Raw genomic sequence first — 6,044 nt, 5'->3', positions numbered from 1 at the left:
TAATAGTTTGTGTAGGCCTTCCTACAAAACTGTGATGGTACATGCAGCAATCTATTTTTTTTTCCTAAATCCTTATTATAAAAACTACAGTTCCTGGAACATAACAACATGTTCACAAAAAGTTTGTGGAAGATACTGAATGAAAGGAGAGGAAAATGGCAGATAGAATCACAAAATGATTGATACCTGACTCAGCTCTCTTGATAAGATCTAGAGTTTCCGAGTAAACCTTACACTACACCCTGAAAAGAGAAGGAAATAGGGAGGAGCGCGTGGCAGAAATGAAACAGAAATCCATCAACTTAACACTATGTAGATGCTGACATGGGTTTTTCCATGTAAAACCAGAGGACAAGGCACAGGTTGCCGGGCTTATGGTATATACAGTACACCGGGTCTTTGAAACATCCCACAGGCTGGCTCCCTACACACCGATCACATCGACAATCACAACATATTTTCTAGTTTTCAGTACTTACGTCTTTAGGGTATGCATTTTGTTAAACCCATCCCAAAATATTTCATGTTGTGGAATGTTATTGTAAATGCGATTATTTTCTTCATTTTATTTTTTTAGTTGTTTATTGCCCATATATAAAAATACTACTTATTATTTCAATCACTTAAATGTGTTAAGACTTGTTTTGTGGCCCAGAGTATGGTCTATCTTGGTGCATGTATCACACGTGCTTGAAAAGAATTTATGTTCTGCTGTTGAGTGGAATGCTTTAGATATATCAACTAAGTCACACTGGTTCATGACAGTGTTGTTCAAATATTCTTTTCTCCCTAATAATTTATAGATTACTTTTCTATCAATTTTTAGGACGAGGATGTTGAATCTAACTGTAATTGTTCATTTGTCTATGTTTCTTTTCACTTCCGTCAATAGATGTTGTATGTACTTTGAAACACCTATTTTTAGGTTGTTATATATATGCAGGATTTTTAGGTTTTGATAAATTGACTCATGACCATGACAAGTCTGTATCTCTGCTAATATCTGTTGTCATGAAATCTACTTTATATGATATTAATAGAGCAAGTCCAGATTGAGTTTGGTGTTTACATGGTGACTCTTTCTCCATGCTTTCAACTCATCTATTTATATTTATGTTAATTTTTGAAAGTATATAGTTATATCTAGACTTTTATCTACTCTTATGGTTGCTGCCTTAAAACTGGAGAATTTATACCATTTATATTTATAATATTTACTAATATGGTTGGTTTAAATCTACCATCTTGCTATTAGTTTTCTAAATTTTATATTTGTTCTTTCTTTCTTATTTTTCTCTTTTTTTGCCATCTGGATTACTTGAGTGTTAGTATTTCATTTAATGTCTGCTTTTGGTTTATTAGCTATACTTCTTTTAATTTTTTAGTAGTTTCTCTAGGGTTTACAATAGGTATTTTTCACTTTTCAGGGCTGGAAGTAAAGAATACGTTCATTATCCTGACTATGGTGATGGTTTCATGGTGTACGTCTGTGTCAAAAGTTCTCAAACTTATACCTTAAAACGTTCCCCTCATTGCATATCAATTATACCTCACTAAATCTGTCGTAAAAAAAAAAGAGAGGAGAAAGAACATCAGGGTAATTGGCACTCATATTTTAATAAGGTTTTAAGTCTACTGCATAGTAAAAAGTGTACTAGACAAAATCCTGCCCAGTATAATAATGTATACCAAGTAATATTCTTGAGCTTTTCTTCTGTCTGGGAAATTGGAATATATTGTTTGTTAAAATCCAAGACAAATCTTGAAACATCAAAAGTCATTTTTGAAGTCCCTCTAGCTATCTTACCCATAGAGGTAATGTGGAAGAAAAAAATGACCAAAATATCATAATTTAAAAAGGCCAAAAAATCAAACCTTCAACTGTGAGTATTCCATTTCAAAATGTGCTCTTATCTACATTGGATTCCTCAGTTTCATTTTTTTTCTCTTATTTTTCCTCAATTTTGCTTCTGAAGATAGGTTGGCAATTTTTTTTTCCTGTAAAGGGCCACAGAGTAAATATTTTAGGGTTTGCAGATTACCTTCAATCTCTGTCTCCTATCTTTCTTTGTTTTTCTTTTTTATAATGCTTTCAAAATGTGAAAACAATTCTTACCTTGAGGGCCAAACATAAACAAAGCACAGGCCATAGTTTGAAAACCCCTGCTTTAAAATAAATTGCTCCTGACATCATTTGGGACCTTATCAATTGCTATGGACCACAAGCACTTCAAAGGCAGAGACACAATAATTGGGTATGGTAGTATACATTCAACATGTTTCCTTCTTATACTTCACCTCAATTTGTATGTGGAGAATATTCAAAAACTTATGCGTCTATTCAGCTGGCATGGAGTGAGAATTCGCATGTTAACATTTTAATGGCTTTCTTGAATTCTAGGCTTGGCTTCTAAGCATTTGTAAGTTAATGGAAACCTTGAAAAACCTTTAAGCTAAGTAAGTCAACTGTTTTGTACCTGCAAAAATATTTTAAGCTAAATAGAAATATTTAATACGTATACCTTTCTCATAAGTTAAAAATTCATTACTTCCCAAATAAGTCAATATAAATATTATACAATAATGTGTCTTTTTTTTTTTCTTGGAAACTACAAAATTTTTAAATTTTGCATTAAAGTCATATGTGGAAGGGTGAACAAAAATATACACAACACATTTTCAGAGAGCACAAAAATTTTTAAAACTGTCTCATCTATCATTTTGTTTGAGTGAATGTTTCAGCATTATTACTTACATATTCATCAGATGTTTATTACGCATCTAACTTTTCTACTTAGAATACACAATGGAAAACAAGATAATCGTGGTCCTTACCAGGATGGAGTCTATTGCCTATGTGACTGAAAGGTGATAAAAAGGAAAGAGACAAAATAATTACAAACTAGTCAAAGTGAAGGAAGTAAACAAAACAAGCTGGGATAGACAGAGTAGCCTCCAATATGAAAGCGAGGAGCTAAAGGTAAAAGAAAATGCAAAATTTTGGAGGCAAGTAGGCAAAGAACCCTGTGGCTGAGAAGAGCCAGTATAAACATATGAAACGGAAGTGGTCTAGTGTGTTTAAGGATTTATTAAGAAATCAGTTGTCTGAGGTGGTGCGCATGAGCCAGTGGCGTGAAATAAGGCTGAGGAGATGGTTGGGAATAAGACTCATACTGCTACTTGGAAAAAAGACTGGAGGGGAAAATAGTAGAAGCAGAAATACCAGTAAAGAATCAATATGGCTCCTTCCCCCAAGAAAATATATTCCTCAGTTGAGAAATGACAGTGGTTTAGAATAGACTGGTGGCAGAGGGATGAAAAAGGGTGAGTGGACACGGAGATGTAGAGTGAAAGGAAGGCTAAATACCATGGTCCATCTGCACATCTGTAGGAATGATCCAATAGAAAGAGGAAAAGTAATGAGGCAAAAACAAGAAGAAACCAACAAAGATTCAAAGCGCCTTAGAACTTAAATTACACTGTTTTATTTAGCATGTGTTTCGAGAATAATAAAAATGAGGGGGAAAGTTGTTTAAAATCCTGAAAAATTTAGAAGTGGAGTTTAAAAACTCAAACCGTAAAGTCATTCCATTCTTAAAGTTTTCATTCATTAATCATAAATATTTGCCATGTGCCAGGCCATATGCTAGATACTGAGAATACAAATATGGAGATATATGTATCTTGACATGTGTGAGGTTATACTTCTGACACTACTTAGTCATCTCCAGTGTAAATATTTAAGATTTTTTCCTTTATATTTCGGTTTTTTTTTTTTCTGTTTGTTTAGTTTCTTTATTATGTTATGTTAGTCAAAATACAGTACATCATTAGTTTTCGACGTAGCGTTCCACGATTCATTGTTTGCATATAACACCCAGTGCTCCATGCAATACATGCCCCCCCCTTAATACCCATCACCGGCCTATCCCAATCCCCTGCTCCCGTCCCCTCTGAAACCCTCAGTTTGTTTCCCAGGGTCCACAGTCTCTTGTGGTTCATTCCCCCTTCTGTTTGCCCCCCCTTCATTCTGCCCTTCCTTCTCCTACCGATCTCCCTGCTATTCCTTATGTTCCACAAATGAGTGAAACCATATGATAATTGTCTTTCTCTGCTTATTTCCCTTAGCGTAATCTCCTCCAGTAGTTTAACCAAGCAAAGAAATGAGCTATCTTAAAACTGCAAGGACCCTTCCTCTTCCTTTCCTTGCTTGAATAATTCACTTATCAAACCATTAAGCGAAGCAGAACAAGGTCCACCTGGACCGGGGGTGGTGATGCTGTGGTAGCTCAGAGCAGGATGTTAGAAGAGAAGCAAGATGACAGACATGGGAGTAAGGGTAGGGCTGGGTAGAAGGGGCTGGCTATCTAGAAGAGGTAGAGGAAGGTATCCAGGCATCAGGGAAGCCCAATGAAGGAAGTCAGATCTCAAACAGGATGAAGACAGAATCTACACTTGAGTGCATCTTGCTGCAGGGCTTTAGAGCCCAAGTAGATTGAGGAAGGTATCCACACAAGGTGGAGCCCTGTGTGTGGAGTCAGAGCCAATGCTGAGTAAGGAAGGCATCCATTCCAGAGTCAGCCCCGCAGGGGATGTTTGAAAGGTAAGGAAGGAGTCCCTGTATGGGGACAGCCTGGTGTAGAGATTCTAAGCTTAAGTGGGACAAGGAATGTGTCTATGTGGGTAGGTAGTCTGTATTAAGGAGTCAGAGCCTCAGAGGAGGAAGGAAGGCATCCATGAGACAATACAGCTCAATGCACTGGCAACAAAAATTAGGTTTAAAGGTACCTGTCCAATAGGGTTCAGAGGGCATCTACATGGGGAAAGAGGGGCTATGGAGATGGGTGGTAAGGTACATACACAGGAATCGATTAAGTATATATTGATAGTATTGGGAGCCAGGATTCTCACTATCAGAGAAGAAACAGAGAAAAAAATTGAATAAACCCTAAGGTGTTGAACTGGAATCAGAAACATCATTGTAAACCCATGATATACAATCTTTCTAAATTAAAAGAGAAAACAAATGGGCGCCTGGGTGGCTCAGTCGGTTAAATGTCTACCTTTGGGTCAGGTCATGACCTCAGAGTCCTGGGATGAATCCCCACATCATCGGGTTCCCTGCTTAAGCACAGAGTCTGCTTCTCCCTGTTCCTCTGCCACTCCCCCTGCTTGTACACTCACTCTCTCTCTCAAATAGAGAACTCTCCTCTAAAAGAACTAGGGTTCCTTGAAGATTCCACTTCTAGGCTAATTCCACTAATGGATCAGGAAAAATACAAAACAAACTTGAAATCTAGTGCTGTACCAGAAAACAAAGAAGTGCTGAAAGAAAGAAAGACATATATTAGAAGAATTCAAAAACCAATTTAAAAGGTCTTCTACTGGCCAGGACAGCAATCACCGAGTATCACTTAAAAAACAAACAAGCAAACAACAACAACAAAAAACCCATCGAATTATAAATCACTTATTAAAATGCCATAAGTCTTCAGACATAAACAAAAAATACAGAAATTTAAAGCTTGAAGATGAAAAAGATATTTATACAGTTCCAAAATACCTTCCTATAAAATCCACCTTGTTTTAAAAGGAGGAAAACCTTTGCAATAGAGAAGCCAGGCAAATACCCCCTTAATCAATGATCAAGCACTATTATTTTCAGTAATAGGGCAAATCAAAATTAGGTACCATCTGGTGGGTTAAAATAAGAAGAGCAAAGCATCACTTCCGTGATATTCCTGCCAAAGGTACATAACATAAATCAGGAAGAAATGTCAGAAACACACAAATTAAGTGCATTCTAAAAAAGAACAAACAAGAAACTGGTCTATAACCTTAAAAAGTGTCAAAGTCATGAAAGACAAAGAAATACTGAGAAAATATTGCAGCCTGAAGAAAACTAAAGACACATTACAACTAAATGCAACACCTGATTCTAAACTGGATCCTTTCTGCAATAAGTAATTTTTATTGAAAAAAAAATCACTGAAACTTGAAAGGGGTGTGTAGGGGTGTGGATGACAGAAATGAATCAGTGTAGA

This window comes from Ursus arctos, unplaced genomic scaffold (assembly GCF_023065955.2).
Source record: "Ursus arctos isolate Adak ecotype North America unplaced genomic scaffold, UrsArc2.0 scaffold_5, whole genome shotgun sequence".
Classification (NCBI taxonomy): domain Eukaryota; kingdom Metazoa; phylum Chordata; class Mammalia; order Carnivora; family Ursidae; genus Ursus; species Ursus arctos.
The sequence above is the reverse complement of the archived record's forward strand: the minus strand, read 5'-3'. Positions refer to the sequence as shown.